Here is a 9,490-nt window from a genome sequence, read left to right as displayed (position 1 = left end):
AACTACGAGCTTTTTAACCGCAGCAGCTTTAGTATACGCTATTGGAGCTGGAATTACCGCGGCTGCTGGCACCAGACTTGCCCTCCAATTGATCCTCGTTAAAGGATTTAGAGTGTACTCATTTCAATTACGGGGCCTCAAAGAGTCCCGTATTGTTATTTTTCGTCACTACCTCCCCGTGCCGGGAGTGGGTAATTTGCGCGCCTGCTGCCTTCCTTGGATGTGGTAGCCGTTTCTCAGGCTCCCTCTCCGGAATCGAACCCTGATTCTCCGTTACCCGTAACAACCATGGTAAGCAAGTAACCTACCATCGAAAGTTGATAAGGCAGACACTTGAAAGAAACGTCGCCGGCTCGTGGCCATGCGATCAGCACAAAGTTATCCAGAGTCACCACACAATACGGGCCGAAACCCGATCGATCTTGGTCTAATAAAAGCACCCGTTACCCAAAGGGCTCCAGGCTCACTGCATGTATTAGCTCTAGAATTGCCACAGTTATCCAAGTAGGAAGAAACGATCTAAGGAACCATAACTGATTTAATGAGCCATTCGCGGTTTCGCCTTATTTCGGCATGTACTTAGACATGCATGGCTTAATCTTTGAGACAAGCATATGATTACTGGCAGGATCAACCAGGTAATCGTTCGACTGCGCGTCCGTCCTCGCCCTCGGCGGGCCGGACGCAGTCTGTGTGCGGCGGAGGCCACCTTCAGGCGCCCCAACACGCTTATTTTGCACTCCGAGATGACGGCGTTCGAGCTCGCTACGGCACAACCTTCCCGAAAGACGAGTGGGAGCCGTGCGGCAAGAAGCACGTTCATGCTCGCTCTTTTTCGTTGCATCGACTCGGTCGCGCCGTGCGGGTTGCCCAAGCCCGCTGCACTGTCGGTGGACCGGCCGGAACTAGCAACGGAGCCGAGACTGCAAAGCCGCCAGACGACGGGTCACGCCCGCGTCTTCGGCGCTTTCGCATCTGAATCGCCCGAGGACGACACGGAACACACCTCGATATCGTGGTAAAACGGCACCGTCCGACAACCAGCCCCTAACGCATCAAGCGGATGAGGCTGCAGACGACTGCCGTGGATTCCCCTGGAGCAGACCCGAGGACACGCTTGACGAGGCCGAAGCCCGCCGCATATCAGACACCCGGTCGCTTTCGCGTACGCCGCTCACGAGAACCCCCACATAATAGCAGCGATAAGTACCCAGACCTCCTTGGGCCCTAATACGAGCGTACTCGAGAAAATTTCACCGCGGGTGTGCCCCGAAACGTGTGGCATGTTGAGCGTGCCACAAGTCTACGTCGCTCTCAAACCCGCCGAGGTCGTAGAATTTGCGACCCTACTCACGAAATTCCCACCGAGGATACGGCCGCAAACGTACCGCACCTTGGTAGGCCACGAGTTTGTGCAACACTACGCTGACGGCACAGCACCGAGGTCGTGCGCGCACGCACGGGAAAATTCCGCCGCGGTTTCTGCCGAAAACGTGAGGCACCACGACTCTCCGCAAGTTCGCGTCGACTGCGAAAGACCGAAGTCGTGAACGACGTGTCCGCTACTCGCCGCCGACACGCTGGACACCAAACGTACAACGACTCGACGGCGTCGTAGAGGCCCACGACGCGGTTTTCCTTAACGACGTCTCGGCGTGGCACCGACAGGTTAGAACGGCCGACCAACGTTCCCTGTCCGCCGTTCGGCTCAGTCGAAGGGCTCGGCGACTTCGGCAACGCTGCGAAGCCGCACGGTGACGCACGCCATGTCCCCATTTTTTTTTTTCTTTCTGCGTCTGCCGGGGTGCCCCTATAATAGCAGCGATAAGCACCCAGACCGCCGTGGGTCGCTCGCCCCGGCTGACGTGGTTTTTCGTACTCCTGCGGCGGTCGCCGTCAAGCACGTCCAAATACGCTACTTTCGTGGGCGCATTCACGCTCTTTCGCTTCGCCGGAGTGCCAGCACTCACTCTGCCAAAAACGGCGAACATCCGAGCGGCGGTTCCCACTTTTGCGTCGGCGTCGCAAACCCCGCCCCGGCAGACGAGGTTTGCCGTACTCGTGCGACGGTGGCCGGCGGGCACGTCGAAAGACGCCGATATCGTGCGCGAATTGGCGCACCTTGGCTTCACCGGAGTGCCGCCACTGACTCCTCCAAAAACGGCGAAGATCCGAGCGGCGCTTCCCACTTTCGCATCGGCGTCCCGAACTCCGCCCCGGCTGACGCGGTTTACCGTACTCGTGCGACGGTCGCCGGCGAGCACGTGGAAAGACGCCGATATCGTGCCCGAATCGGCTCCGTTCGGCTTCGCCGGAGTGCCAGCACTGGCTCGGCGAAAGACGACGAACATCCGAGCGACGGTTCTCACTATTGCGTACGCGTCGCAAACCCCGCCCCGGCAGACGCACTTTGCCGTACTCGTGCGACGGTCGCCGGCGAGCACGTAGAAAGACGCCGATATCGTGCCGGAATCGGCCCCGTTTGGCTTCGCCGGAGTGCCAGCACTCACTCGGCCACAAACGGCGAACATCCGAGCGGCGGTTCCCACTTAGCCGTCGGCGTCCCGAACTCGCCCCGGCAGACGCGGTTGCCGAGCTCGTGCGACTAGCGACCGCGAAGCCGTCTCGCGACGCCGCTTTCGTGCGCGGCTCCCACTGCGACCTGGGTCACCCGAGGTCGACGAGCAAAAAAGAATGTCGAAAAAAATTTTTTTTTTTTTTTGCGTCTGCCGGGGTGCCCCTATAATAGCAGCGATAAGCACCCAGACCGCCATGGGTCGCTCGCCCCGGCTGACGTGGTTTTTCGTTTTCCTGCGGTGGTCGTCGTCAAGCACGTCCAAACACGCCACTTTCGTGGGCGCATTCGCGCTCTTTCGCTTCGCCGGAGTGCCAGCACTCACTCTGCCAAAAACGGCGAACATCCGAGCGGCGGTTCCCACTTTTGCGTCGGCGTCGCAAACCCCGCCCCGGCAGACGAGGTTTGCCGTACTCGTGCGACGGTGGCCGGCGGGCACGTCGAAAGACGCCGATATCGTGCGCGAATTGGCGCACCTTGGCTTCACCGGAGTGCCGCCACTGACTCCTCCAAAAACGGCGAAGATCCGAGCGGCGCTTCCCACTTTCGCATCGGCGTCCCGAACTCCGCCCCGGCTGACGCGGTTTACCGTACTCGTGCGACGGTCGCCGGCGAGCACGTGGAAAGACGCCGATATCGTGCCCGAATCGGCTCCGTTCGGCTTCGCCGGATTGCCAGCACTGGCTCGGCGAAAGACGACGAACATCCGAGCGACGGTTCTCACTATTGCGTACGCGTCGCAAACCCCGCCCCGGCAGACGCACTTTGCCGTACTCGTGCGACGGTCGCCGGCGAGCACGTAGAAAGACGCCGATATCGTGCCGGAATCGGCCCCGTTTGGCTTCGCCGGAGTGCCAGCACTCACTCGGCCACAAACGGCGAACATCCGAGCGGCGGTTCCCACTTAGCCGTCGGCGTCCCGAACTCCGCCCCGGCAGACGCGGTTGCCGAGCTCGTGCGACTAGCGACCGCGAAGCCGTCTCGCGACGCCGCTTTCGTGCGCGGCTCCCACTGCGACCTGGGTCACCCGAGGTCGACGAGCAAAAAAGAATGTCGAAAAAAATTTTTTTTTTTTTTTTTGCGTCTGCCGGGGTGCCCCTATAATAGCAGCGATAAGCACCCAGACCGCCATGGGTCGCTCGCCCCGGCTGACGTGGTTTTTCGTTTTCCTGCGGTGGTCGTCGTCAAGCACGTCCAAACACGCCACTTTCGTGGGCGCATTCGCGCTCTTTCGCTTCGCCGGAGTGCCAGCACTCACTCTGCCAAAAACGGCGAACATCCTAGTGGCGGTTCCCACTTTTGCGTCGGCGTCGCCAACCCCGCCCCGGCATACGCGGTTTGCCGTACTCGTGCGGCGGTGGCCGGCGGGCACGTCGAAAGACACCGATATCGTGCGCGAGTCGATGCTTCTTGGTCTCGCAGGAGGGCCGCCACTCACTCCTGCAAAAACGGCGAAGATCCGAGCGGCGCTTCCCACTTTTTCGTCGGCGTCGCAAACCTCGCCCCGGCAGACGCGCTTTGCCGTACTCGTGCGACGGTCGCCGGCGAGCACGTCGAAATACGCCGATATCGTGCCCGAATCGGCCCCGTTTCGCTTCGCCGGAGTGCCAGCACTCGCTCGGCCAAAGACGACGAACATCCGAGCGACGGTTCCCACTATTGCGTACGCGTCGCGAACCCCGCCCCGGCAGACGCGGTTTGCCGTACTCGTGCGGCGGTGGCCGGCGGGCACGTCGAAAGACGCCGATATCGTGCACGAATTGGCGCTCCTTGGCTTCACCGGAGTGCCAGCACTCACTCGGCCAAAAACGGCGAACATCCGAGCAGCGGTACCCACTTAGCCGTCGGCATCCCGAACTCCGCGCCGGCTGACGCGGTTGCCGAGCTCGTGCGACTAGCGACCGCGAACGCGTCTCGCGACGCCGCTTTCGTGCGCGGCTCCCATTGCGACCTGGGTTACCCGAGCTCGACCAGCAAAAAAGAAGGTCGAAAATTTTTTTTTTTTTTTCTGCGTCTGCCGGGGTGCCCCTATAATAGCAGCGATAAGCACCCAGACCGCCGTGTGTCGCTCGCCCCGGCTGACGTGGTTTTTCGTACTCCTGCAGCGGTCGCCGTCACGCACGTCCAAATACGCCACTTTCGTGGGCGCATTCGCGCTCTTTCGCGTCGCCGGAGTGCCAGCACTCACTCTGCCAAAAACGGCCAACATCCGAGCGGCGGTTCCCACTTTTGCGTCGGCGTCGTAAACCCCGCCCCGGCAGACGCGGTTTGCCCTACTCGTGCGACGGTCGCCGGCGAGCGCGTCGAAAGACGCCGATATCGTGCGCTAATTGGCGCTCCCTGGCTTCTCCGGAGTGCCGCCACTCACTCCTCCAAAAACGGCGAAGATCCGAGCGGCGTTCTCCACTTTCGCATCGGCGTCCCGAACTCCGCCCGGGCTGACGCGGTTTACCGTACTCGTGCGACGGTCGCCGGCGGGCACGTCGAAAGACGCCGATATCGTGCCGTAATCGGCCCCGTTTGGCTTCGCCCGTGTGCCAGCACTCACTCGGCCAAAAACGGCGAACATCCGAGCAGCGTTTCCCACTTTCGCATCGGCGTCCCGAAGCCCGCCCCGGCAGACGCGGTTTGCCCTACTCGAGCGACGGTCGCCGGCGATCACGTCGAAAGGCGCCGAATTCGTGCACGAATCGATGCTTCTTGGTCTCGCAGGAGGGCCGCCACTCACTCCTGCAAAAACGGCGAAGATCCGAGTTGCGCTTCCCACTTTTTCGTCGGCGTCCCGAACTACGCCCCGGCTGACGCGGTTTACCGTACTCGTGCGACGGTCGCCGGCGGGCACTTCAAAATACGCCGATTTCGTGGGCGCATTCACGCTGTTTCGCTTCCCCGGAGTGCCAACACTCACTCTGCCGAAAGCGGCGATCATCCGAGCGGCGGTTCCCACTTTTGCGTCGGCTTCGCAAACGGCGCCCCGGCAGACGCGCTCGTGCGACGTACTCGTGCGACGGTCGCCGGCGAGCACGTCGAAAGACGCCGATATCGTGCTCGAATCGACCCCGTTTCGCTTCGCCGGAGTGCTGCCAGTCACGGCGCAGAAAACGGCGAACAAGTGTTTTTTTTTTTTTTTTCCTAGAATTTGTGTTATAGAAGGCACATTTGATATCGGACGATAATTTTCAACTTTATCACGCGCACCGATTTTCGTGTAGAGGTTTGCAAGTTTATGGGAATTTCTCCACTTGGAATAATGCGATTTAGTAGTACTACGAGAACTTCATGGATGTACTCAAGGGTACGGGGCAAGTCAGTTACGTCAACACCTGCAGATTTTTTACACTTCAAACTGAAAATTGTTGGTTGTGAGTCCTCGTGTGATATTAAAGGCCGATTCGCTAACACATAGAACAAAGAAAGAAAGGAAGAAAAAACGCCCGCGCTCGCTCAAGAAACCTGGGTTCGCAACAAGTGGCAACAACAAGCAACCGAGCGAGTGCGCCAAAACCCGTGGCGGCCGAACAAACGCGAAGTCCCAACCGCGTCAGCCGGGGCGGCACGGGACAGGAAAAATCACTTCAGCCGGGGCGGCGGGGCACCGAATAAACCTCGTCACCTCGTCGCAGGATAAAAGAGGAAACAAAAAGTCTAAACAGCGTCTGCTGGAGCGAATGCGTAATAAAACAACAACAACAACAAAAAAAAAAAACACCCGCGCTCAAGAAGTCTGCAATCACCACAAAAGGCGACTGTGACCGAGCAGCGTCAGCCGGGGCCGTGCGGAAACGGAAAAACCGCGACTACCGGGGCGTCGAGGCACCGAAAAATCCACTTCAGCCGCGGCGAAAAAAAAAAACAAAAAGAAAGACGGAGGGGGGGGGGGGGAACCACGTCTGCCGGGGCGAAGGAAAAAAAAAAAACGCGTCTGCCGGGGCGAGCCCGGGTGCGGCACCACCGGGAAAACTGTGGCAAACAGACATGGCGATCGAGTGAGTGGGCCGCCAGCCAGGCTCAGCCAAAAAGTGCAAAGTCCGAACTGCGTCAGCCGGGGCGGCAAAAACCACGTCAGCCGGGGCGGCGCAAAAAACCGCGTCTGCCGGGGCGGCACGAAACCGCGTCAGCCGGGGCGGCGCGAAAACTGCGTCAGCCGGGGCGAAAGAAAAAAAAAAAAAAACGCGTCTGCCGGGGCGAGCCCGGGTGCGGCACCACCGGGAAAACTGTGGCAAACAGACATGGCGATCGAGTGAGTGGGCCGCCAGCCAGGCACAGCCGAAAAGTGCAAAGTCCGAACCGTGTCAGCCGGGGCGGCAAAAAACCGCGTCAGCCGGGGCGGCGCAAAAAACCGCGTCTGCCGGGGCGGCACGAAACCGCGTCTGCCGGGGCGGCGCGAAAACTGCGTCAGCCGGGGCGAGCCCGGGTGCGGCACCACCGGGAAAACTGTGGCAAACAGACATGGCGATCGAGTGAGTGGGCCGCCAGCCAGGCTCAGCCAAAAAGTGCCAAGTCCGAACTGCGTCAGCCGGGGCGGCAAAAAACCGCGTCAGCCGGGGCGGCGCAAAAAACCGCGTCTGCCGGGGCGGCGCGAAAACCGCGTCTGCCGGGGCGGCGCGAAAACTGCGTCAGCCGGGGCGAAAGAAAAAAAAAAACGCGTCTGCCGGGGCGAGCCCGGGTGCGGCACCACCGGGAAAACTGTGGCAAACAGACATGGCGATCGAGTGAGTGGGCCGCCAGCAAGGCTCAGCCAAAAAGTGCTAAGTCCGAACTGCGTCAGCTGGGGCGGCAAAAAACCGCGTCTGCCGGGGCGGCACGAAACCGCGTCAGCCGGGGCGGCGCGAAAACCGCGTCTGCCGGGGCGGCACGAAACCGCGTCAGCCGGGGCGGCGCGAAAACTGCGTCAGCCGGGGCGAGCCCGGGTGCGGCACCACCGGGAAAACTGTGGCAAACAGACATGGCGATCGAGTGAGTGGGCCGCCAGCCAGGCACAGCCGAAAAGTGCTAAGTCCGAACTGCGTCAGCCGGGGCGGCAAAAACCGCGTCAGCCGGGGCGGCGCGAAAACCGCGTCTGCCGGGGCGGCACGAAACCGCGTCAGCCGGGGCGGCGCGAAAACTGCGTCAGCCGGGGCGAGCCCGGGTGCGGCACCACCGGGAAAACTGTGGCTAACAGACATGGCGATCGAGTGAGTGGGCCACCAGCCAGGCTCAGCCAAAAAGTGCTAAGTCCGAACTGCGTCAGCCGGGGCGGCAAAAACCGCGTCAGCCGGGGCGGCGCAAAAAACCGCGTCTGCCGGGGCGGCACGAAACCGCGTCAGCCGGGGCGGCGCGAAAACTGCGTCAGCCGGGGCGAAAGAAAAAAAAAAACGCGTCTGCCGGGGCGAGCCCGGGTGCGGCACCACCGGGAAAACTGTGGCAAACAGACATGGCGATCGAGTGAGTGGGCCGCCAGCCAGGCACAGCCGAAAAGTGCCAAGTCCGAACTGCGTCAGCCGGGGCGGCAAAAAACCGCGTCAGCCGGGGCGGCGCAAAAAACCGCGTCTGCCGGGGCGGCACGAAACCGCGTCAGCCGGGGCGGCGCGAAAACTGCGTCAGCCGGGGCGAGCCCGGGTGCGGCACCACCGGGAAAACTGTGGCAAACAGACATGGCGATCGAGTGAGTGGGCCGCCAGCCAGGCTCAGCCAAAAAGTGCCAAGTCCGAACTGCGTCAGCCGGGGCGGCGCAAAAAACCGCGTCTGCCGGGGCGGCGCGAAAACCGCGTCTGCCGGGGCGGCGCGAAAACTGCGTCAGCCGGGGCGAAAGAAAAAAAAAACGCGTCTGCCGGGGCGGCAAAAAACCGCGTCTGCCGGGGCGGCACGAAACCGCGTCAGCCGGGGCGGCGCGAAAACCGCGTCTGCCGGGGCGGCACGAAACCGCGTCAGCCGGGGCGAGCCCGGGTGCGGCACCACCGGGAAAACTGTGGCAAACAGACATGGCGATCGAGTGAGTGGGCCGCCAGCCAGGCACAGCCGAAAAGTGCTAAGTCCGAACTGCGTCAGCCGGGGCGGCAAAAACCGCGTCAGCCGGGGCGGCGCAAAAACCGCGTCTGCCGGGGCGAATGCAAAAAAAACAAAGAAAAAAGCCCGCGCTTAATCAAAAGAAAACAAAGAAAAAAGCTTGCGCTTAATCAAAAGAAAACAAACAAAAAAAGTTCGCGCTTAAGCCTGGCGGTGGAACCACCGGGGCAAACAGACCTGGCGATCGAGTGAGTGGGCCGCCAGCCGGGGTGAGCCAAAAAGTGCAAAGTCGGAACCGCGTCAGCCGGGGCGGCGCGAAAACCGCGTCAGCCGGGGCGGCGCAAAAACTGCGTCAGCCGGGGCGGCACGGAAAAACGAAAACCGCGTCAGCCGGGGCGGCACGGAAAAACGAAAACCACGTCAGCCGGGGCGACATCAAAATGAGGAAAAAAAAAAAAACTGCCTTAGGACACCTGCGTACACTTTCATGCGTTTGGGCATATCTCTCTGTAACACGCGCGCCCCTCGTTACGCGCGGCACTCTGTTTTCTCCGACACCCATATTTCGGCGGCATGTGGCACGCGCGCCCGTCCCTACGCACGGCACACCGCAGTGCTTTCTCGATATTTTTCTTTTCCTCCAACACCGTCATCTATAGGCTTTTAGTGACCTGTTGCTCGTGGCAAAAGTTCGCTAGCTCTGACACCTCTTGCATGCGCACCGTTTTTGCGCACGGTGCTATGCCGCAAAGCACGGCAGTCGCATGCGTTTCTCTCAGGCACCTCTTTTTTGACACAACGCTGTGGTGCTTAGAAACACACCCGCCGCTTTTGCGCACAGAACTCCACCGTACAGCACGGTAGTCACGTTTGTTCCACACGAACAGCAGTGTGCATCGTGCTACGACACTTTGAAAGCTTTTTCTTCCG

This window comes from Rhipicephalus microplus, unplaced genomic scaffold (genome assembly GCF_043290135.1).
Source record: "Rhipicephalus microplus isolate Deutch F79 unplaced genomic scaffold, USDA_Rmic scaffold_687, whole genome shotgun sequence".
NCBI classification, from domain to species: Eukaryota; Metazoa; Arthropoda; class Arachnida; order Ixodida; family Ixodidae; genus Rhipicephalus; species Rhipicephalus microplus.
Note: the sequence above shows the minus strand (reverse complement) of the source record.